Source organism: Pseudophryne corroboree, chromosome 3 (assembly GCF_028390025.1).
Source record: "Pseudophryne corroboree isolate aPseCor3 chromosome 3, aPseCor3.hap2, whole genome shotgun sequence".
In the NCBI taxonomy this organism is placed as follows: domain Eukaryota; kingdom Metazoa; phylum Chordata; class Amphibia; order Anura; family Myobatrachidae; genus Pseudophryne; species Pseudophryne corroboree.
In genome coordinates, this window is record NC_086446.1 from 715,978,959 (window position 1) to 716,004,115 (window position 25,157).

At 46.6% G+C, this 25,157-nt stretch overlaps 1 protein-coding gene across 5 annotated transcripts in view; it reads left to right on the forward strand.

Annotated features, from left to right (window-relative positions):
• The window catches only part of EEF1AKMT2 (EEF1A lysine methyltransferase 2), a 161,689-nt gene that overhangs the window by 56,765 nt on the left and 79,767 nt on the right, over positions 1-25,157 (forward strand). The window contains exons 3-4 of one of the 5 annotated variants that reach the window (XM_063962152.1): positions 10,279-10,646; positions 16,850-17,231. The exons of 3 other annotated variants lie outside the window; for them this stretch is intronic. The gene's annotated coding sequence lies outside the window, so the exon portion shown is untranslated. The remainder of the gene's footprint in view (positions 1-10,278; positions 10,647-16,849; positions 17,232-25,157) is intronic. One more of the 5 variants, XM_063962153.1, reaches the window with a different exon arrangement.

Sequence of the window (25,157 nt, forward strand, 5' to 3'; positions counted from 1 at the left end):
CCGTACTTGGACGATCTCCTTATAAAGGCGAGGTCCAAGGAGCAGTTGTTGGTCGGAGTAGCACTATCTCGGGAAGTGCTACAACAGCACGGATGGATTCTATACATTCCAAAGTCACAGCTGGTTCCTACCACACGCCTACTGTTCCTGGGGATGGTTCTGGACACAGAACAGAAAAAAGTGTTTCTCCCGCAGGAGAAAGCCAAGGAGCTGTCATCTCTAGTCAGAGACCTCCTGAAACCAAAACAGGTATCGGTGCATCACTGCACACGAGTCCTGGGAAAAATGGTAGCTTCTTACGAAGCAAAATTCCATTCGGCAGGTTCCATGCAAGAACCTTTCAGTGGGACCTCTTGGACAAGTGGTCGGGATCGCATCTTCAGATGCATCGGCTGATAACCCTGTCTCCAAGGACCAGGGTATCTCTACTGTGGTGGCTGCAGAGTGCTCATCTTCAAGAGGGCCGCAGATTCGGCATACAGGACTGGGTCCTGGTAACCACGAATGCCAGCCTTCGAGGCTGGGGGGCAGTCACACAGGGAAGAAATTTCCAAGGACTTTGCTCAAGTCCGGAGTCGTCCCTACACATAAATATTCTGGAACTGAGGGCCATTTACAATGCCCTAAGTCTGGCAAGGCCTCTGCTTCAAAACCAGCTGGTACTGATCCAATCAGATAACATCACGGCAGTCGCCCATGTAAACCGACAGGGCGGCACAAGAAGCAGGATAGCAATGGCAGAAGCCACAAGGATTCTCCGATGGGGGAGTGGACAACTGGGAAGCAGACTTCCTCAGCAGAAACGACCTACACCCGGGAGAGTGGGGACTTCATCCTGAAGTCTTCCAACTGTTGGTAAACCGTTGGGAAAGGCCACAGGTGGACATAACCGTTGGGAAAGGCCACAGGTGGACATGATGGCGTCCCGCCTAAACAAAAAACTAGATATTGCGCCAGGTCAAGGGACTCTCAGGCAATAGCTGTGGACGCTCTAGTGACACCGTGGGTGTACCAGTCGGTTTATGTATTCCCTCCTCTGCCTCTCATACCAAAGGTACTGAGAATAATAAGAAATCGAGGAGTAAGAACGATACTCGTGGTTCCGGATGGACCAAGAAGAGCTTGGTACCCAGAACTTCAAGAAATGATATCAGAGGACCCATGGCCTCTACCGCTCAGACAGGATCTGCTACAGCAGGGGCCCTGTCTGTTCCAAGACTTACCGCGGCTGCGTTTGACGGCATGGCGGTTGAATTCCGGATCCTAAAGGAAAAGGGCAAAGCCAGGAAAGAAGTAACCGCAAACCATTATCACCGTATTGGGCGAAAATATGTTGCGTGGTGTGAGGCCAGGAAGGCCCCAACAGAGGAATTTCAGCTGGGTCGTTTTCTGCACTTCCTACAGTCAGGAGTGACTATGGGCCTAAACTTGGGTTCCATTAAGGTCCAGATTTCGTCTCTGTCGATTTTCTTCCAGAAAGAACTGGCTTCACTGCCTGGCGTTCAGACATTTGTAAAGGGAGTGCTACATATTCAGCCCCCTTTTGTGCCTCCTGTGGCACCTTGGGATCTCAACGTGGTGTTGAGTTTCCTAAAATCACATTGGTTTGAGCCACTTAAAACTGTGGATTTGAATTATCTCACGTGGAAAGTGGTCATGTTATTGGCCTTGGCTTCGGCCAGGCGTGTGTCAGAATGGGCGGCTTTGTCATGTAAAAGCCCTTATCTGATTTTCCATATGGATAGGGCAGAATTGAGGACTCGTCCCCAGTTTCTCCCTAAGGTGGTATCAGCTTTTCACTTGAACCAACCTATTGTAGTGCCTGCGGCTACTAGGGACTTGGAAGATTCCAAGTTACTGGACGTAGTCAGGGCCTTAAAAATGTATATTTCCAGGACGGCTGGAGTCAGGAAAACTGACTCGCTTTTTATCCTGTAGGCACCCAACAAAATAGGTGCTCCTGCTTTTAAGCAGACTATTGCTCGCTGAATTTGTAGCACAATTCAGCTGGAGCATTCTGCGGCTGGATTGCCGCATCCTAAATCAGTAAAAGCCCATTCCACGAGGAAAGTGGGCTCACCTTGGGCGGCTGCCCGAGGGGTCTCGGCTTTACAACTTTGCCGAGCTGCAACTTGGTCAGGGGCAAACACGTTTGCTAAATTCTACAAATTTGATACCCTGGCTGAGGACGACCTTGAGTTCTCTCATTCGGTGCTGCAGAGTCATCCGCACTCTCCCGCCCGTTTGGGAGCTTTGGTATAATCCCCATGGTCCTTACGGAGTTCCCAGCATCCACTAGGACGTCAGAGAAAATAAGAATTTACTTACCGATAATTCTATTTCTCGTAGTCCGTAGTGGATGCTGGGCGCCCATCCCAAGTGCGGATTGTCTGCAATACTTGTATGTAGTTATTGCCTAACTAAGGGTTATTGTTGAGCCATCTGTTGAGAGGCTCAGTTATATTTCATACTGTTAACTGGGTATAGTATCACGAGTTATACGGTGTGATTGGTGTGGCTGGTATGAGTCTTACCCGGGATTCAAAATCCTTCCTTATTGTGTCAGCTCTTCCGGGCACAGTATCCTAACTGAGGTCTGGAGGAGGGTCATAGTGGGAGGAGCCAGTGCACACCAGATAGTACCTAATCTTTCTTTTAGAGTGCCCAGTCTCCGTCGGAGCCCGTCTATTCCCCATGGTCCTTACGGAGTTCCCAGCATCCACTACGGACTACGAGAAATAGATTTACCGGTGAGTAAAATCTTATTTTCCTTATTCTGTTTAAGTTCTCTCAATGCTTCATTTTCTTTTTTCGTTAGATTAAATTTGCTTTTCCTCATTTGCAGCTCCTCTATATCTCTACTAACTAGTGAATTAAATGTCTCCACAAAATTTCCTTTCATATAAACGGGATTGAAAATTGATCTTGGCTTGAATATCCTAGTGGGATTCTCTTTTTCTATGGTGTCTTCTTCCATTTGTGGTTTTGATTCAAAAAACCTTTTTATGGAGAGTTTTCGCACATACTTCTGAAGATCGACATACAGATCGAATTTATTTAGTTTCGAGAGAGGGGCAAATTTTAAACCCTTCTCGAGTAGAGATATTTCTGACTCCCCCAGTATGTTTTTTTTTTTTTTTTTTTTAAATTCAATCATTTTTATTGGTTTTTCACTTTACAATTAAACAATACAACAAAACTACTAAACATACAGTGTTCCATATAAGGGAATGCGCAGATTCCCATCCAAAAAGTTTCAATCACAGCATGTAAGATGTGCAGGCTCCACTCATGCATATACATTTATAAATCAGGAGAAGTGACATATAAGGAGACACCTTAGTCAGCTATAATAATCATATATATCTCAAAAACTAATCAACCAACTCTATTTGTACAACACATAACCTCAAACCCGGGCAAGTGGGTGGCCGGCCGCGGCCCCATGGGCGATACACGAGAGGGAAAACGACGCCATCAGTACAGACCCACCTACACACCTCCACACAATCCCCATGGTACATGGCCCATCCCTCCATCCCGTCAACATATTGGTCACATTGTGGCAAGTAATCGGTCACTATGGTTCGTTGAATTAGGAGAGCTGAGCCATCTGCCCCATAGGTCGTGATACTTTTTCCTTGCTTTTCTAGCCATGTATACATATTTTTCGTGAGCAGCTGTTTCATTAACAAGCGAAACCCATGACTGTACTGTGGGAGCATCCTTAGCCAACCATAATCTAGCGACACACACTTTGGCTAAAGCACACAGATTAATCAGATATCGTCTGCTAGGAGCATCCAGGGTCTCTTCCTCCAAAGCCGACAACACACATACCACCGGAGTACACACATCCAATGGAATACCAGTCGACACCATAATACTAAGAAAACCAGACCAAAACACTGCCATCCTGGGGCAAAGCCAAATAATGTGCCAAAAATCAGCATCCAGACTGCCACATTTAGGACATCTGGTAGTATGAGTACCGCCCATGCGGGCCAATCTCACTGGTGTCATGTACACTCTATGTATAATAAACAATTGGATTTGCTGATATCTAGTGGTGGTGGTAGATAACCGTGGGGAGCAAAGAGCATTCTCCCATACCTCGTCAGAAATTGTTCCCAGGTCCGATTCCCATTTATTTCTAAGAGAGGATAATGGGTCAGAGTAGTGAGACCGGAGCATACTTGTATAAATACTGGATACCAAATGCCCGTTACCCAGATTCTGTAAGAGCAACTTGACTGGGGAGGCCAGAATCTTCGGAGGGGTATTAGAAAACTGTACATTAATCGCATGTCTCAGTTGCAAATAACAATAAAAATAAGAGGAAGGTAAATTATAGTCCTGTTGGAGCTGCTGGAAAGATTTCAATATATCGCCATTATACAATTGCCCCAGGGATGTAACCCCCCACCTACCCCACACCGCCCTAGTATGCAGCGAGGCCAGTTCTGGGAGACCAAGGACATTATCTAACGGAGTGTCTGGGTCTATACCCTGGCCCAGCAATATAGTATGTACCCGCTTCCACACAAGAGTGGCCTGCCTTATTATAGGGACCTCAGACAATTTAGCGTTCCCACAGAGTAACAACTGCAACGGCGTGCCATCAGGATACTCCTGCAGAAACATTTGTGAGTGTAAGGTGAGTCTGTCGGAGTCAGACATCCACTCCCAGATATGCGCCAACTGCGATGCATAATAGTAGAATTTAAAGACAGGGAGGGCCAGTCCTCCTGTCAGTCTTGGTCTAGACAGGGTGTCAATCTTCAACCGTGCTCTTCTGCTAGCCCAAATCAAGGAAGACAGTAGGCTGTCAATTTGCCTGAATATTTTTAAGCCAATATATATAGGTGATTGCTGAAGAACATAGAGGAGCTTAGGGAGGTACACCATTTTCACTAAGTTGACCCTACCAGTAATAGTCAGAGGCAAAGCCCCCCAAACCTTAATTTTCGAGCGGAGAAAAACAATCTGCGGCGTAATATTAAGAGAAACATAAGTACAAGGGTCATTCGATACCCAAATACTTAAAGGAGTCTACCCACTTAAGCGGGATATGGATCAATGGGACTACCGGGATTGGACCCTTAAGTGGAGTGATGTTGGATTTATCCCAATTAATTTTGAGCCCAGAGAATTGTCCATGGGTGTTGATCATATCCAGAATTATTGGCATAGAGGAGACATAATCCTGAACAAATAGCAGGAGATCATCAGCGTATAATGCTATTCTATCTTCTCTTGCGCCCACCTTAATACCCATAATATCGGGACTAGCTCTAATCAAACATGCCAATGGTTCAATAGCGATGGTGAACAATGTGGGGGAGAGCGGGCAACCCTGTCTCGTTCCCCTGGACAAGGGGAAGGAATGTGATACGTATCCATTCACCGAGACCCTGGCCATGGGCAGAGAATAAAGCAATCTAACATATTTGATAAAATTGGGACCCATGCCAAATCTACTCATGGTTTCCCACAAGAAGGCCCACTCCACCGAATCAAAGGCCTTTGCGGCATCTAAGGAGGCTACAACAGAAGAGCAGGCCTCCCCATGAGAAACCTGAAAATGGGTGAACAAGCGCCTTAAATTAACAGCAGTGGACTCACCAGGCATAAAGCCTGTTTGGTCCGGGTGAATGATTTGGGTTATAACCCAATTGAGTCTAGAAGCCAGGACCTTGGCCAGGATTTTAATATCCGTGGGTAGCAGAGAGATAGGTCGATATGACTCAACCCTCTTGGGGTCCTTATCTGGCTTGGGAATCACTATAATCAATGCCTCCGCCATAGAAGGGGGAAGCCTATTTTGCTCAAATATAGTATTAAATAGAGTAAGCAACTGAGGGGCGAAAAATCTAACGTGTTTCCTATACAGCTCCGACGGGATACCATCAAGGCCAGAGGCCTTGCCATCTGGAGATGCGGTGATCGCAGCCTCTACCTCCTCCAACGACAGAGGAGCGTCAAGAAGAGCTCTAGCCTCACTGGAGATACAGGGCAACTGGATTCGATCCAAGTAATTACACAATTCTATGGGGGAACATGTTAGTGTGGAGCTATATAACGCTTGATAATATGATACAAATTCCGTGACAATTTGGGGGGTGCGGTCTAATACCGTCCCGGCCGAGTTCACAACCTCCAGTACCGTATGAGAGGAACGGTCCCCCCTTGCAAGATTAGCCAAATAAGAGCCCGGTCTATCCCCTGTAGCGTATTGAACATGCGAGGAGAATAGAAGCCTGTGCTGGGTTTTCCCCCATAGATACTCCTTCCATTCTTTCTGAGCATGGAGCCAGTCTAATTTAGAGTTGTCCAAGCCATCCTGTATGTATATCATCTCAGAAGCAATAACCAGAGCCTCCAGCTCAGCCTCATGTTTCTTAAAGGAGGATTTAAGACTACCCACTCTTTTGATCAAAGTCCCTCTCATGAAAGCTTTAAAGGTATCCCACAATAAGGAGATGTCGGTAGTGTCCGCATGTGAATTAAAAAATTCTAGCCAGTTAGCTTCCAATTCGGATCCCGCACCCATATGCGTGAGCCAGAAGGGGTTAAATTTCCATACTGCTTGGCCCCTCTGAGAGCTTAAGTCAATATGTACCGATACAGGGGAGTGGTCCGAAATACCCCTAGTCTCATATTTAACACCATGTATCATGGGCAGGAGCTCCCGAGTGAGGAGAGCCAAGTCTATCCTAGAGAAGGAAGTGTGGGAGTGTGAGAAACATGAATATTGCCTCAGGTCAGGATATTTCAATCTCCAGGGATCGACCAAGCCCAGCTCAGAGACAGTATCTGCAAATGGAGACCGCTTCGGCTGGGGGTTGGAGGATGCCATGGATAACCTATCCAGTTCATGGTTTAAGACATTGTTAAAGTCACCCACACATATGACAGCCACCCCCGGGGACGCAGCCATGAAGGTAGACACCTTTTTAAGAACGTCAGGCGAGTAAGGTGGGGGCACATACACAGCTAGCAACAGTAAAGGAACGGAGTTGATTTTACATTTTAGAAACACATATCTCCCCCACTGATCTGTTTGTACACCATCAAGCAAGAAAGGAACAGACTTTCTAATCAGAATCGACACTCCCCGGGATGCCGAGGTATGCGTGGAATGAAAAGCCCACCCCACCCACGGCTTTTTAAGGGACAGAAGTCTAGTGCCTACCAAGTGGGTCTCCATTAAACAGATTACATCCGATGCATATTGTTTGATCTGCCTAAGTACCAAGGAACGCTTGATTTTGTCATTGATCCCCCTCACATTCCAGGACAGTAACCTGACCAGAGCCATAACAGAGCATTTTTAACGATGAAGCAGATGACCCGCGACCAGCCACCCAAGCACATATCCACTCACCCATACCCGTGTGCAGCTGCAAAGGAAGCACATCTGAAACAAACACACTGCATATCAGAGAATAAAAACAAAACCATACTTTCGTAACATAACCCCCACCCCCACCCCGTATACCACTAAAAACTTGCAGCATACCTGATTCCCTAACAAACAACTCTCCCAAAAAGCGAACACTAACAACTAAGGCAAGAAATACCCTTACACATTTTATAAAGTCAAATAAAACAAAAGAGAGACCCAAAAAGGGGGGCCAAGAATTCAATGACCTTGCGGCAGGAGTAACCTCCAGCTAAACTCATGTCCCCCCTAGGGCCGTCAGAACAGCCCCATCTAAAGAACCACTTAGTACCATACTTCGGGACAGGGATATACCCAGGCGGGCCTGAGAGTAATCTATAGAGCTGAACAGGATGCTAGTTCAGGGCAATATGAGGCAGATATAAGGGCATAAGTAAGCACCGTAACATATTAGTGAAAGTAGAATAACAGTTTTAAAGATATCCCAGCATTTACCCCTACACAATGAGCACACATCCCTCCCAGAAACCCAATGCTTGGGTTCAGTCAGCGGCCATCGCCCGCCGTGCCGGAAAGTGTCTGTCCAGCCACACCGAAGCCTCACGAGGAGTCGAGAAGAATTTAGTTTCTCCATCCGAAACCACCCGCAGTTTAGACGGAAAGAGCATGGCATAGGGGATGTTCAGGTCACGCAGCCTGCGTTTCACAGGGACGAACTGAGCTCTATCTTTTTGCACGTCAATTGCGAAATCCGGAAAAACTGAAATCGGAGAACCGTTCCACTTGAGGGGGCCCCTAGTGCGGGCCAATTTCAGAATCGCATCCCTATCCCGGTAATGAAGAAGCTTGGCAATGAACGTACGGGGGGGTGCCCCTGGAGGTAAAGGACGCATCGGAACTCTGTGAGCGCGTTCCACCGCAAAATGTGGGGTGAATTCCTCCGCTCCAAACACGTCCAACAGCCACTTCTCAAGAAATTTTTCAGGGGCGGCACCCTCCTCTTTCTCAGGGAGGCCGACGAAGCGCACGTTGTTCCGCCTCAATCTCCCCTCCATATCGGTCATCTTTTTATTTACCTCCAACATCTGCGACTCCAGGGCAGAAGTACGTCTGCCGATTGGCGTAATCGTGTCTTCCAACGTGGATACGCGCGTCTCAACTTCACCGACTCTCTCTCGCACCCGCTGAAGGTCTTGATGAATAATGGATAAGTCCGCTTGGACCTGACCGATCCTATCGGCCAAGCGGACTTCGCTGGCTGTGACCGCATCCAGCACCTTTTGCAATGCCGCATCCGTAGCCTCCGCAGAAGAGGAGCCAGCCGACGGAGAAGGCGGCGATGAGGTCGACTGTAACTCCCCCCCCCTGTTGGGACCGTGTCGGAGGGTTTCTAGCAAATTTCTCTAACTTCGCCGCGGCAGATTGATGTGGTTTAACCATTGCAGCCAAGCCGGTAATAGAGAGCCAGAAACTATAGTATATCAGAACTGTCCAGGTGCTACGTGTGTAACTGCGAAGTATATCAAAACTGCCCAGCTGCCGCCTATGGACACATAGTATATCAAAACTGTCCAGTGGGTGTGTATGGAGAGGGCAGTATAGCAAATCTGTCCAGGGACAGCCTGTCTAAATGCTGCCCGGAAGCATCTGCTTGAGGGCCAACAGGATAATGTATCAATTTTCTCACACTGTGTCCCAGTATATATCAATAAACCATAGGGGCAGCCCAGCCAAGGAGTCACTATTAGTTTATATATAGTCAGTGTAGGGAGATCTGCAGACACAGATGCTCCCACACGTCTCCCTCCAAGGCCAGCTCCGTCCTCCCAGCAGTGTAAGTGCCTCTCCGAGAGGCAGACGGGAGTAGAGCAGAAGCCGCAGTGGTGATCAGGGGATCGGCGGCGGGACCCGTGGCGGTGCCGTAGCAGAGGTCAGGCAGAGTCTCCTCGTCTCGGCTCCACACAGCGGCAGCAGGAGCGGAGACGGACAGCAGTCTCCAGCGCGGTCACGTGGTGTAGCTGGCCCCGGCACCCGGCTCGCACAGACAGTCCGGCTGCAGCGGGAATCGAGGGTACAGCTCCCTGTCCAACACGGCGGCCCCACCAAGAGTTCCCACAGGTATGGGGCTATTTTCGGGCCCAGGGGGGGACACAGGATCTAGTTATAGGATGATGAAGCTGGAGAGCCACAGAGCCCGTGTGCTACTCCATGTCCGCCTTGGCCACGCCCCCCTCCCCCAGTATATGTTTACTTAAATTGAAGATCTTAACTTTGTTAGTCACTGGTTGTATTTCTACTTCTTGAGGTAATGTCTTTCCCTTTCTTTTTTTGATCTTCCTGTTCCTCCCTCTATTTTTATTTTTCCTGTTTCCCCTACCTCTTCTTTCTCTATATTTTACTTGGGTTAGGTTTGAGGATATCTTCTCCTCCCATCTTTTAAAAAAACATTTTCTTCTTGTAAATGATGAAACCTGTTATGAAATCTGGAGTGTTGGTCCGGTTCCCTCCTCCTTTCTCTAAAGTTTGAATGTCTTTTTTCATCCCTCCAATTATCGTAATAATTATTTCTAGATCTATTTTGAACACGGTTCCAATCTCTATCGGGAGTGGTTCTTAAGTGTCTAGAATAGGTGGTATCCTCATCCCTTCTCCACCTAGGTGTTGATTTCAATCTACTATGGTTCACATAAACTTGCTTTTTATTGCCTGTCTGAGTTCTTTGGTGGTCTATTTGATCCCTTCTACGTTCTTTTTTGTCCCTACTTGGGTTAAAAAAATGGTTGTTAAATGTATGTTAATGCATTAAGGGGACTTGATTTTGTATAACAGATGATGATTGAAAGATATATATAAGTCCCTCTTTATTACTGCAGTGCACTGGAAAAGATCCTCGGAAATATTCAAGTAACAAATATGTGGAAAATTGAAGAATGAAGTGATTCATGTTTATTATGGACATTGAACTGATAGAAGAAAGAACAAATCTATAATAGAAAAGTCTAATGTGTCCTTTAAATACATTTACATTGGAGACCATGATATGTACTGGAAAGAACACAGTGTGCCAAAATCAAATATGGCCACTCCGGAACCTTCAATGCGGAAGAATAAGATCTCCATGGAGACTGAATACACCCATGTACGTTTTCACCAGAAGGGGAAATGACGGAGAAAACACGCCGGTAAACGCAGATCATCTCCACTACCTCAAGAAGTAGAAATACAACCAGTGACTAACACAGTTAAGATCTTCAATTTAAGTAAACATATACTGGGGGAGTCAGAAATATAGTTACAAAAAAGGGTATCCCAAGGAAAGGAGCTTGGGATAAAGAAGTTTACCTCTTTGTGGGGGCACTCATTTGAAATATTTCATATTTATTGCTAAAATTTAACTTTTAATAAAACATTTAAGATTGTGTATAGATAATCACAAATCACCCTTAAGAAAGAACTGTATAATACCACATATGGTGAGAAAAAATTTATTCATCAATAATCTAGTGAGAATATTCCTATAATGTTATATTACCTAGGGTGAAAATATCAAAAAAGTCAAAACATACCCGGTATATAATCATTGATCGTATGTGGTTGTGTCCCATGAACTCTTGTAAGGAAAATGTTAACCTAGAAGGAGAAAAAGGGAGTAACACATACCCAGAAGGCGCATAGGTTGCAGTTCTCCTGGTTTAAACAGTTCCTATCGCAATTTATAATATAATTATGCGTTTAGTCATAGCAACTGTAATAATTCTATCACCACATATCTCAATCGCTAAAGAAGGGAAATCTGAATAATTTAGATAAACGATTCAGAGATAACAGATGTTCACCTTCAAGATCAGTCAGTCATACCAACAATTTGATGGACGCCCCATAATTTCTACTCTCAAATAATTGGAACCGCATAGTTAGTCAAAAGGTGATACTAATTACTTCAATAGCAGAACTATATATAAAAAATATTTAAGACAACCATAAATTGCAACAACAGGGTACCCTAGTTTACAAGCAATCGTTGCTGAATTGGTTCACACTATAGCGTTATAAGATCTAGGTCAATTTGAAGTGCAATTTATAAGTGGAAGAGATCCTAGATAGTGAATATGACCTAATTTATGGATATCACAGTTCTGAGAGAAAATTAACAATCAAAGCAATTTAATACAGGGTAAAAGCCCCGTTCCGTTACTCCTGGTAACATCTGCTGCCTTCCCATGTGCGCATTGAAGCACAGTGAATGGGGGGTGAGAGTATTAACCTGGACGGTACCGGGTAGAAGAAAGAAAGGGTGTTTCTGCTTTCGTGCGCTCTCGTGCTCTGGAGCCCTGATGACTATTAAATCATTGCAGGGCTACGGGCACAGTCGCGACATGATGAGAGAACACTGAAATACCTTGAAAATTCTCAATGTGGTTCCAATGTGTAGTAGATCTGTGTCTCAAACTGGTATTGTATACCGGGCTGCGTCTCTATATATGCCGGGTGTCTGGCTCTGACTACCACACGTTAATAGGGCATACGCCCTGTATAGGAGTCTTGATGGGGTAAAGTTAATACTAGTGCTGCAGCAGTCAGCGTCTCCCCATGTGCACTTGCATCTACTGGAGCAGCATATATGCTGGGGCTCCAGCGGGCAGTATGTCCCCGCGTATCGGGTCTCCGGCTTTTGCTCTGCTTAATTGTTTATAGTGGGTAGTCGATTTTCTAGTGTAGATATATAGTCTTCCCCGCAAAAACTTGATTATGTCACTAGACATAACTACTGGCTATCTACTACAGACACACGAAGACCCGATACGAGGGAGACGCTGCAGCCGCAGCGTGGACACTGTTCCGTTTGATTATTTATTTATATACCAGCTACTTCATCACCACACGTAATTAACGGGCATTGGTTATAGACACACGGAGACCCGATACGTGGGAGACTGCTGCAGCCGCAGCACGGACACTGCTCTGTTTATGTCTAATCAAGTTTTTGCGGGGAAGACTATATATCTACACTAGAAAATCGACTACCCACTATAAAGAATTAAGCAGAGCAAAAGCCGGAGACCCGATACGCGGGGACATACTGCCCGCTGGAGCCCCAGCATATATGCTGCTCCAGTAGATGCAAGTGCACATGGGGAGACGCTGACTGCTGCAGCACTAGTATTAATTTTACCCCATCAAGACTCCTATACAGGGCGTATGCCCTATTAACGTGTGGTAGTCAGAGCCAGACACCCGGCATATATAGAGACGCAGCCCGGTATACAATACCAGTTTGAGACACAGATCTACTACACATTGGAACCACATTGAGAATTTTCAAGGTATTTCAGTGTTCTCTCATCATGTCGCGACTGTGCCCGTAGCCCTGCAATGATTTAATAGTCATCAGGGCTCCAGAGCACGAGAGCGCACGAAAGCAGAAACACCCTTTCTTTCTTCTACCCGGTACCGTCCAGGTTAATACTCTCACCCCCCATTCACTGTGCTTCAATGCGCACATGGGAAGGCAGCAGATGTTACCAGGAGTAACGGAACGGGGCTTTTACCCTGTATTAAATTGCTTTGATTGTTAATTTTCTCTCAGAACTGTGATATCCATAAATTAGGTCATATTCACTATCTAGGATCTCTTCCACTTATAAATTGCACTTCAAATTGACCTAGATCTTATAACGCTATAGTGTGAACCAATTCAGCAACGATTGCTTGTAAACTAGGGTACCCTGTTGTTGCAATTTATGGTTGTCTTAAATATTTTTTATATATAGTTCTGCTATTGAAGTAATTAGTATCACCTTTTGACTAACTATGCGGTTCCAATTACTTGAGAGTAGAAATTATGGGGCGTCCATCAAATTGTTGGTATGACTGACTGATCTTGAAGGTGAACATCTGTTATCTCCGAATCGTTTATCTAAATTATTCAGATTTCCCTTCTTTAGCGATTGAGATATGTGGTGATAGAATTATTACAGTTGCTATGACTAAACGCATAATTATATTATAAATTGCGATAGGAACTGTTTAAACCAGGAGAACTGCAACCTATGCGCCTTCTGGGTATGTGTTACCCCCTTTTTCTCCTTCTAGGTTAACATTTTCCTTACAGGAGTTCATGGGACACAACCACATACGATCAATGATTATATACCGGGTATGTTTTGACTTTTTTGATATTTTCACCCTAGGTAATATAACATTATAGGAATATTCTCACTAGATTATTGATGAATACATTTTTTCTCACCATATGTGGTATTATAAAGTTCTTTCTTAAGGGTGATTTGTGATTATCTATACACAATCTTAAATGTTTTATTAAAAGTTAAATTTTAGCAATAAATATGAAATATTTCAAATGAGTGCCCCCACAAAGAGGTAAACTTCTTTATCCCAAGCTCCTTTCCTTGGGATACCCTTTTTTGTAACTAAATTGTTATATTTTCCTCTGGGGTGCACCGCCAACAGCGTTACTCTTTAATGTAAAGGATCTTTTCCACTTAATCAATTCTTTATTGTTGGTTTCTATCCATACATCTTGACACTTATTTACATACTGTTTACGGTAGTGCAGGACGAATTCTCTTTTTCGGAGTCAGAAATATCTCTACTCGAGAAGGGTTTAAAATTTGCCCCTGTCTCGAAACTAAATAAATTCGATCTGTATGTCGATCTTCAGAAATATGTGCGAAAACTCTCCATAAAAAGGTTTTTTGAATCAAAACCACAAATGGAAGAAGACACCATAGAAAAAGAGAATCCCACTAGGATATTCAAGCCAAGATCAATTTTCAATCCCGTTTATATGAAAGGAAATTTTGTGGAGACATTTAATTCACTAGTTAGTAGAGATATAGAGGAGCTGCAAATGAGGAAAAGCAAATTTAATCTAACGAAAAAAGAAAATGAAGCATTTGAGAGAACTTAAACAGAATAAGGAAATAATAATTAAACCTATGGACAAGGGAGGGGGAGTAGTAATAATGGACATTTGATAAATATGAGGGCGAAGTTCTAAGACAACTGAATGACAGCTTCACGTACAAGAAGTTACGAGGAGATCCCACTAAAAGAATTCTGTCAAACCTTGTAACATTGGTAGAGACATATGTGGGAAATGGTTCTATCTTGGAGTCAGAAGGGAAATTTTTAATTCCGGAAGAACCAAGTATACCAGTTATTTACGTTTTGCCCAAAATACATAAAGATGCCCAGAACCCCCCAGGTCGCCCGATAGTATCTGGGATTAATTCTATCACGGCGAATATGTCCGAATATATAGATTACTATCTGCAACCTCTAGTTCTAAAAAACAGATCTCACCTTAAAGATACTGGGGATGCCCTTAATGTCATCAAAAACATAGAGTGGAATGAGAACTGCTATATCGTAACAGCGGACGTGAGCTCGCTGTATACGATTATCAATCATGACATGGGTGTAGAGGCAGTAATGTCATTTTTGGAAGAAAGTGGATACAAGTTGGAACTATGGCCCTCATTCCGAGTTGTTCGCTCGCAAGGCGATTTTAGCAGAGTAACACACGCTAAGCCTCCGCCTACTGGGAGTGAATCTTAGCTTCTTAAAATTGCGAAAGATGTATTCGCAATATTGCGATTACAAACTACTTAGCAGTTTCAGAGTAGCTTCAGACTTACTCGGCATCTGCGATCAGTTCAGTGCTTGTCGTTCCTGGTTTGACGTCACAAACACACCCAGCGTTCGCCCAGACACTCCCCCGTTTCTCCAGCCACTCCCGCGTTTTTTCCGGAAACGGTAGCGTTTTTATCCACACGCCCATAAAACGCAGTGTTTCCGCCCAGTAACACCCATTTCCTGTCAATCACATTACGATCGCCGGAGCGAAGAAAAAGCTGTGAGTAAAAAAACTATCTTCATAGCAAAAATACTTGGCGCAGTCGCAGTGCGAACATTGCGCATGCGTACTAAGCAGAAAAACGCTGCGATGCGAAGAAAATTACAGAGCGAACGACTCGGAATGACCCCCTATGTGAATTCCTTTTAAAAGGCATAGATTGTATCCTACATAATAATTATTTCCACTTTAAGGATTGCTTCTACATGCAAAAAGTTGGAACAGCCATGGGTACCAGGTTCGCCCCAGGTTATGCAAACATGTTTATGGGTATGTGGAAAACCCATCATATTTGGCAGAACAATCAATTTGGGGCGAACCTGGTATCCTGGTCAAGATACATAGATGACATACTGTTTATATGGAGGGGCAACAGGGAACAGTTGTCCTCCTTCTGTGATCAACTAAATTAGAACAGTTATAATATTACATTAACATTCACAGTCAGTAAGTGTAACATAAATTTCCTGGATTTGAATACATATGTAGAAGACGGGATTTTAAAAACACGTAACTTTGTGAAACCAACTGACTCGGGGGTATATATACATTCCACCAGTTGTCATCATGACAACTGGTTAGATTCTATACCCAATAGTCAATTACAAAGACTCAAAAGGAACTGCACAGACACTAAAGTTTATCAAGAGCAAGCTGCAATCATGATTGATAAATTTAGGAGTAGTGGTTATAATGAAAACTGTATTGAGAAAGCAAGACAGAAATGTGATAATATGGATAGAAACACCCTTTTAGCATTAAATAAAAAGGAACAAGCGACCTCCAAAAAAGGATTTTTCCATGGCTTTCATCTCAGGTTTTAATGACCAACATAAACAAATAGAAGGTATATTCAGGAAGCATTGGCCAATGCTGAAGGGTGACCCTCTGTTAAAAGATGTGATCCCCGATAGGCCACAATTTGTTTATCGTAAAGCAAAAAATATTAAGGACAAATTAGTAAGAAGTGCATTTTCACCACCCAAAGTTAATACCCGTACCCTTTCAAAAAGGATTTTTTAGATGTGGGGACTGTGGTATGTGTAGAAATGTAGGGGGTGTTAGCAAATGTACGGAGGTAACCATAAATGGTCATACCACTAAAATAGAGGAGTTCATTACCTGCACCACGAGAAATGTGGTCTACTTCATCGGGTGCAGCTGTGGACTCTTCTATATTGGGAGGACCAGTAGGAATCTAAAAATTAGATTTGCTGAACACCTACGTAATATAAAAAATGGAGTGGATACACACGCTCTGTCATCTCATTTTAAGGAAGTACATAATCAAAGTACCAAAGAACTAACAACGTTCGGTGCTTTGAAACAAATAAAGGTAATTGGAGATGTAACAATATAGCCACCAGATTAGCAAAAACTGAGATGCAATACATTTACTCACTGAAAACCTTGATCCCTGGAGGTCTGAATAAAAACTTCGAGGTTAAATGGTTTTTGGGTTAAAAAAATGGTTGTTAAATGTATGTTAATGGATTAAGGGGACTTGATTTTGTATAACAGATGATGATTGAAAGATATATATAAATCCCTCTTTATTACTGCAGTGCACTGGAAAAGATCCTCGGAAATATTCAAGTAACAAATATGTGGAAAATTGAAGAATGAAGTGATTAATGTTTATTATGGACATTGAACTGATAGAACAAATCTATAAATAGAAAAGTCTAATGTGTCCTTTAAATACATTTACATTGGAGACCATGATATGTACTGGAAAGAACACAGTGTGCCAAAATCAAATATGGCCACTCCGGAACCTTCAATGCGGAAGAATAAGATCTCCATGGAGACTGAATACACCCATGTACGTTTTCACCAGAAGGGGAAATGACGGAGAAAACACGCCGGTGAACGCCGATCACGTGACCCATAACAGGAAGTAGATACGAGGAGAGTAGCTCGAAAGTAGCGATCACGTGACCGGAGGTAAGGTCGCCACATGACCGGATGTGCTAGAGCAATATAGCACAGATCCGGAGAAGTGGAACCAATATATGGAGATACCGGCACTTGTAATACGGGACACCCGTCACTACCGGTCCGGAAATTAATCTGTTTTTCAATGAATTCTATGTTTTTATACAATATATGATGGCGTTTTTACATGATAAATGTGAGGACACATAAGATTTTATGACACAATGTTTATATGATGATATATTTGTGAATAATCATGTATATAATTGAATTAATTTGTAAATGGAAGTGGCTCCTCCCAGAAATTAGGAGGGGTAATTTGTAGGGGTATAAAGATCCCAGAAGGGAATGAACAGGATATGCCTTGACAAAGATCAGTAAACTGATTGAAACGCGTTGGTTAAAGAAGGAAACAACAACGGCAGACTGACCAGATGTGGACAAAGACGGGGTGCCCATTATAGGAGCTGATTCTTCCCCGGGGATTTGGAACATCTACACAGCTTTCTTTAAGAGCACTTCTATTGTCTGATTTCTGGTAGGAAGCCACCTTTATAAAATCCTGGATTGTAGCAACAACAAAACAGTTGAGAATCAACTAAGGGGTCGGGAAATCAGGATGCGGGAGATCTAAAGTGAAACAGCTCCCCGGCTAGGGGAGTACGACCAGTAAAGGTCGACGGAATTGTAAAGAGGAGGCATTAAATCAGAGAGCTAGAAGTCCATCAGGGAACTTGAGGTGGAGCTGGGGAGGCCGCAGAAGCTGGGACCGTAAACCACTCAGATCGGGGAGGCTGAGGCGAGTTCCGCTGTGTCCGCGGTGGCAGGCGTTGAGTAGAAATATCCTGCTCAGCGGTGTGGATACCCAGCTTGGAGAGCAGCGTTTGAGCCTCGGGTAGGTTCTTGGCCGTGAGCAGCTTCCCTTGGTGCCAGACCAGGATACGGAAAGGGAAACCCCTGCGGTATTTAACATTATGACGGGAGAGCAGGGAAGTGACTGGTTTAAAGTCTCTACGTTTGGCCAGGGTGAGCGGGGATAAGTACTGGAAGATCTGCAGGGGGGCATTCTGGAAAGTCACAGACACCAGCCGTCGGGCTTCTCTCAAAATGGCCTCTTTCGCAGTGAAATAGTGCAGTCGGAGGATAACATCTCTGGGCTGGGAGGAGTCTTGGGAGCAAGGTCGGAGGGCTCGATGCGCACGATCCAGGAGAAGATGTTCTTCAGGGGTGTCAGGTGATAGGTGGGCAAAGAGGCGTTTAAGGTAAAGATCAAGGTGGGCCGCTTCGACCTCCTCAGGAATACCCCGAATCCTCAGGTTATTTCTCCTCGCCCTATTGTGTTGGTTCTCATGCTCCTCCCGCAATTGGGCAACATCTTGGCGGAGTTGATGGAAGTCGGTCTCGACCGCTTGTTGGAACGACACCACCTCTTCCACTCGTCGTTCAAGTTGATCCGTTCTGGAGCCAATGTCTGCAATATCGGATTTCAGGGAGTGGAGAGCCTGGACAGAGGTTTTAACATCCCGCATCTCCTTAAGGAGGGAGAGGAAGTCCCTGCGGGTAAGGGCTGTGAGATCGTCGTCTTCGGCCTCAGAATCGGAGGGACCATGGGGGGGTTCAGGAGCATCGGGCCTGCTCTTGGCCGGGGTGCTCTTTTTAGTAAGGAATGGTGTGAGGTCGGACCCCTGTGACTTTTTGCCGCCCCTGGGCATCGTGAACATATGAGAAAGGGGGTGGACAGCAGGGTGGGAGGTAGAGAAGGCGCTCCAGCAGTAAGGCTCAGGACCAGGGGGGGTAAGGCGGGGGCTCTAGAGAAGCATCATGACGTGGCCAGCTGAGCAAGGCGGGTGGGACAGGGCAGGGGAGCCTCGGCAGAGAGGAGGGTCCACGTGGTACCGGAGAGGAGCCAGACAGTCAGAGGCTGCAGGAGACGGGGCACTCTGGAGGAACTGCGGGGATGAGACCCGGACACGAACCAGCCAGTGACCGGGGCAGCACCAGGACCACTGAAGCCCGTCCCCAGTCAGGTCTGCCGGAAGGTAGTGTGCGGTGCCGGGAACCGGCGTTCATGACGCTTCTCCAAAGGCCTCTCACTCCCCGGGCAGCCAGCAGACAGCGTGCGGCCTGGGAAGCTGGAGGCTGCACCGTAGCTCCGGGAGACCAGAGGCCCCTAACAGCAGAGCCCAGGGCAAACAGGACACTTCTCCCCAGCAGCCAGGCCACACCCCCTGCCTCAGCTTTTAGTGTGGAGTATCTGGGGCCCAAGTTATGCAAATATGGGTCTGGAGTGTGTCCCTAGCAGTCGTCGGCCAACTCCCAGTGGGGCACCTCACCTCGGATCCCTCCCAGAGGAAGGGAAGATGGCCGCCGGCTCCAGCAGCACCAGCCGGACGTCTTCACAGGGGAGCCGTGACCCGCTCCACAGAGCGCCGAGCAGCCTCCCCAATCCTGGGAGGGGTAGTCAGGCCGGCTCCCGTCCCGCCAGCGGTGCCGAGCATAAAACGAAGGAGGTCCCGCTGCCGTAGCGGCACTTCCGGTGTCGCGGGATAGATCCGGCAATCGAGGTCCCGGCTTTAGAAGGTGGACAGGCCACAACCCGCGGGGACCGAGCTAACAGCCCCCCGGCTCCGTGACCTGTCACACCGTATGTCCGGGCTTAGGCTAGCCGGGAGAAGCGTAACAGGACCGTCGGGCACCGTAGCTAAGGTTAGTTTCTCTGACGTCCTAGTGGATGCTGGGACTCCGTCAGGACCATGGGGGATAGCGGCTCCGCAGGAGACAGGGCACAAAATTTAAAAGTTTGACCACTAGGTGGTGTGTACTGGCTCCTCCCCCTATGACCCTCCTCCAAGCCTCAGTTAGGTTTTTGTGCCCGTCCGAGCAGGGTGCAATCTAGGTGGCTCTCTTAAAGAGTTGCTTAGAAAAAGTTTTTAGGTTCTTTATTTTCAGTGAGTCCTGCTGGCAACAGGCTCACTGCAACGAGGGACTTAGGGGAGAAGAAGTGAACTCGCCTGCGTGCAGGATGGATTTGCTTCTTAGGCTACTGGACACTAGCTCCAGAGGGACGATCACAGGTACAGCCTGGATGGGTCACCGGAGCCGCGCCGCCGACCCCCTTGCAGATGCCGAATAGAGAAGAGGTCCAGAAACCGGCGGCAGAAGACGTCTCAGTCTTCATGAGGTAGCGCACAGCACTGCAGCTGTGCGCCATTGCTCTCCGCACATTTCACACCAGCGGTCACTGAGGGTGCAGGGCGCTGGGGGGGGCGCCCTGGGCAGCAATGTAATATACCTATTCTGGCTAAAATATATCACATATAGCCCCTGGGGCTATATGGATGTATTTAACCCCTGCCAGGTTCCAAAAAAACCGGGAGAAGAAGCCCGCCGAAAAGGGGGCGGGGCCTATTCTCCTCAGCACACAGCGCCATTTTCCTGCCCAGCTCCGCTGCGAGGAAGGCTCCCAGGACTCTCCCCTGCACTGCACTACAGAAACAGGGTAAAAACAGAGAGGGGGGGCACTTATTGGCGATATTTATAATATTTGAGCTGCTATAAAGGGAACACACTTATTAAGGTTGTCCCTATATATATTTATAGCGCTTGGGTGTGTGCTGGCAAACTCTCCCTCTGTCTCCCCAAAGGGCTAGTGGGGTCCTGTCTTCTATCAGAGCATTCCCTGTGTGTCTGCTGTGTGTCGGTACGTGTGTGTCGACATGTATGAGGACGATGTTGGCGTGGAGGCGGAGCAATTGCCTGTAATGGTGATGTCACCCCCTAGGGAGTCGACACCAGAATGGATGGCTTTGTTTATGGAATTACGGGATAGTGTCAGCACGCTACAAAAGTCGGTTGACGACATGAGACAGCCGGCAAACCAGTTAGTACCTGTCCAGGCGTCTCAGACACCGTCAGGGGCTGTAAAACGCCCTTTACCTCAGTCGGTCGACACAGACCCAGACACTGACACTGAATCCAGTGTCGACGGTGAAGAAACAAACGTATTTTCCAGTAGGGCCACACGTTATATGATCACGGCAATGAAGGAGGCTTTGCATATCTCTGATACTGCAAGTACCACAAAAAGGGGTATTATGTGGGGTGTGAAAAAACTACCGATAGTTTTTCCTGAATCAGAGGAACTGAATGAAGTGTGTGATGAAGCGTGGGTTACCCCAGATAGAAAACTGCTAATTTCAAAGAAGTTATTTGGCATTATACCCTTTCCCGCCAGAGGTTAGGGCGCGCTGGGAAACACCTCCTAGGGTGGATAAGGCGCTCACACGCTTATCAAAGCAAGTGGCGTTACCGTCTCCTGATACGGCCGCCCTCAAGGATCCAGCTGATAGGAGGCTGGAGAATACATTAAAAAGTATATACACACATACGGGTGTTATACTGAGACCAGCAATCGCCTCAGCCTGGATGTGCAGTGCTGGCGTGGCTTGGTCGGAGTCACTGTCTGAAAATATTGATACCCTGGATAGGGACAGTATTTTACTGACTATAGAGCAGTTAAAGGATGCATTTCTTTATATGCGAGATGCACAGAGAGATATTTGCACTCTGGCATCAAGAGTAAGTGCGATGTCCATATCTGCCAGAAGAAGTTTATGGACGCGCCAGTGGTCAGGTGATGCGGATTCCAAACGACATATGGAAGTATTGCCGTATAAGGGGGAGGAATTATTTGGGGTCGGTCTATCGGATCTGGTGGCCACGGCAACGGCCGGAAAATCCACCTTTTTACCCCAGGTCACCTCCCAGCAGAAAAAGCCGCAGGCTTTTCAGCCGCAGTCCTTTCGTTCCTATAAGAACAAACGAGCAAAAGGACATTCCTATTTGCCCCGAGGCAAAGGAAAGGGTAAGAGACTGCAACAAGCAGCTCCTTCCCAGGAGCAGAAGCCCTCCCCGGCTTCTACAAAGGCGTCAGCATGACGCTGGGACCTTACAAGCAGACTCAGGGGCGGTGGGGGGTCGCCTCAAACATTTCAGCGCACAGTGGGCTCACTCGCAGGTGGCCCCCTGGATCCTGCAGGTAGTATCTCAGGGTTACAGGTTGGAATTCGAGAAGTCCCCTCCTCGCCGTTTCCTAAAGTCTGCTTTGCCAACGTCTCCCTCCGACAGGGCGACGGTATTGGAGGCCATTCACAAGCTGTATTCTCAGCAGGTGATAGTCAAGGTACCCCTCCTACAACAGGGACAGGGGTATTACTCCACGCTATTTGTGGTACCGAAGCCGGACGGCTCGGTAAGACCGATTCTAAATCTAAAATCTCTGAACCTGTACATACAAAAATTCAAGTTCAAGATGGAGTCACTCAGAGCAGTGATAGCGAATCTGGAAGAAGGGGATTTTATGGTGTCCTTGGACATCAAGGATGCTTACCTCCATGTCCCAATTTGCCCTTCACACCAAGGGTACCTCAGGTTCGTGGTACAAAACTGTCATTATCAGTTTCAGACGCTGCCGTTTGGATTGTCCACGGCACCCCGGGTCTTTACCAAGGTAATGGCCGAAATGATGATCCTTCTTCGAAGAGAAGGCGTCTTAATTATCCCTTACTTGGACGATCTCCTGATAAGGGCAAGATCCAGAGAACAGCTGGAGGTCGGAGTAGCACTAACCCAAGTAGTGCTCCAGCAACACGGGTGGATTCTGAATTTTCCAAAATCCCAACTGATCCCGACGACACGTCTCTTGTTCCTAGGGATGATTCTGGACACTGTTCAGAAAAAGGTATTTCTTCCGGAGGAGAAAGCCAGGGAGTTATCCGATCTAGTCAGGAACCTCCTAAAACCAGGAAAAGTGTCTGTGCATCAATGCACAAGAGTCCTGGGAAAAATGGTAGCTTCTTACGAAGCGATTCCATTCGGCAGATTCCATGCACGAACTTTTCAGTGGGATCTGCTGGACAAATGGTCCGGATCGCATCTGCAGATGCATCAGCGGATAAAATTGTCCACAAGGACAAGAGTGTCTCTGCTATGGTGGTTGCAGAGTGCTCATCTGTTAGAGGGCCGCAGATTCGGCATACAGAACTGGGTCCTAGTGACCACGGATGCCAGCCTGAGAGGCTGGGGAGCGGTCACACAGGGAAGAAACTTCCAGGGCGTGTGGTCAAGCCTGGAGACGTCTCTTCACATAAATATACTGGAGCTAAGAGCAATCTACAATGCTCTAAGCCTGGCAAAACCTCTGCTTCAGGGTCAGCCGGTGTTGATTCAGTCGGACAACATCACGGCAGTCGCCCACGTAAACAGACAGGGCGGCACAAGAAGCAGGAGGGCAATGGCAGAAGCTGCAAGGATTCTCCGCTGGGCAGAAAATCATGTGTTAGCACTGTCAGCTGTGTTCATCCCGGGAGTGGACAACTGGGAAGCAGACTTCCTCAGCAGACACGATCTGCACCCGGGAGAGTGGGGACTTCATCCAGAAGTCTTCCACATGATTGTGGTCCATTGGGAAAGACCAATGGTGGACATGATGGCGTCCCGCCTCAACAAAAAACTGGACAGGTATTGCGCCAGGTCAAGAGACCCTCAGGCAATAGCTGTAGACGCTCTGGTAACACCATGGGTGTACCAGTCAGTGTATGTATTTCCTCCTCTGCCTCTCATACCAAAAGTACTGAGAATTATACGGCAAAGGGGAGTAAGAACGATACTCGTGGCTCCGGATTGGCCAAGAAGAACTTGGTACCCGGAACTTCAGGAGATGCTCACGGAAGATCCGTGGCCTCTACCTCTAAGACGGGACCTGCTTCAGCAGGGACCGTGTCTATTCCAAGACTTACCGCGGCTGCGTTTGACGGCATGGCGGTTGAACGCCGAATCCTAAGGGAAAAAGGCATTCCGGAAGAGGTCATCCCTACCCTGGTAAAAGCCAGGAAGGAGGTGACTGCACAACATTATCACCGCATTTGGAGAAAATATGTTGCGTGGTGTGAGGCCAGGAAGGCCCCGACGGAGGAATTTCAACTGGGTCGATTCCTACATTTCCTGCAAACAGGATTGTCTATGGGCCTCAAATTAGGGTCCATTAAGGTTCAAATTTCGGCCCTGTCGATTTTCTTCCAGAAAGAATTGGCTTCAGTTCCTGAAGTCCAGACTTTTGTAAAAGGAGTACTACATATACAGCCCCCGGTTGTGCCCCCAGTGGCACCGTGGGATCTTAATGTAGTTTTGGATTTTCTCAAATCCCATTGGTTTGAGCCACTCAAATCGGTGGATTTGAAATATCTTACATGGAAAGTAACCATGCTACTGGCCCTGGCTTCAGCCAGGAGAGTGTCAGAATTGGCGGCTTTATCGTATAAAAGCCCATATCTGATTTTCCATTCGGACAGGGCAGAACTGCGGACGCGTCCTCACTTTCTGCCTAAGGTGGTTTCAGCGTTTCACCTGAACCAGCCTATTGTGGTGCCTGCGGCTACTAGCGATTTGGAGGATTCCAAGTTGCTGGACGTTGTCAGAGCATTGAAAATATATATTTCAAGGACGGCTGGAGATAGAAAATCTGACTCGCTGTTTATACTGTATGCACCCAACAAGTTGGGTGCTCCTGCTTCTAAGCAGACGATTGCTCGTTGGATTTGTAGCACAATTCAACTTGCACATTCTGTGGCAGGCCTGCCACAGCCTAAATCTGTCAAGGCCCATTCCACAAGGAAGGTGGGCTCATCTTAGGCGGCTGCCCGAGGGGTCTCGGCATTACAACTCTGCCGAGCAGCTACGTGGTCGGGGGAGAACACGTTTGTAAAATTCTACAAATTTGATACCCTGGCTAAGGAGGACCTGTAGTTCTCTCATTCGGTGCTGCAGAGTCATCCGCACTCTCCCGCCCGTTTGGGAGCTTTGGTATAATCCCCATGGTCCTGACGGAGTCCCAGCATCCACTAGGACGTCAGAGAAAATAAGATTTTACTTACCGAT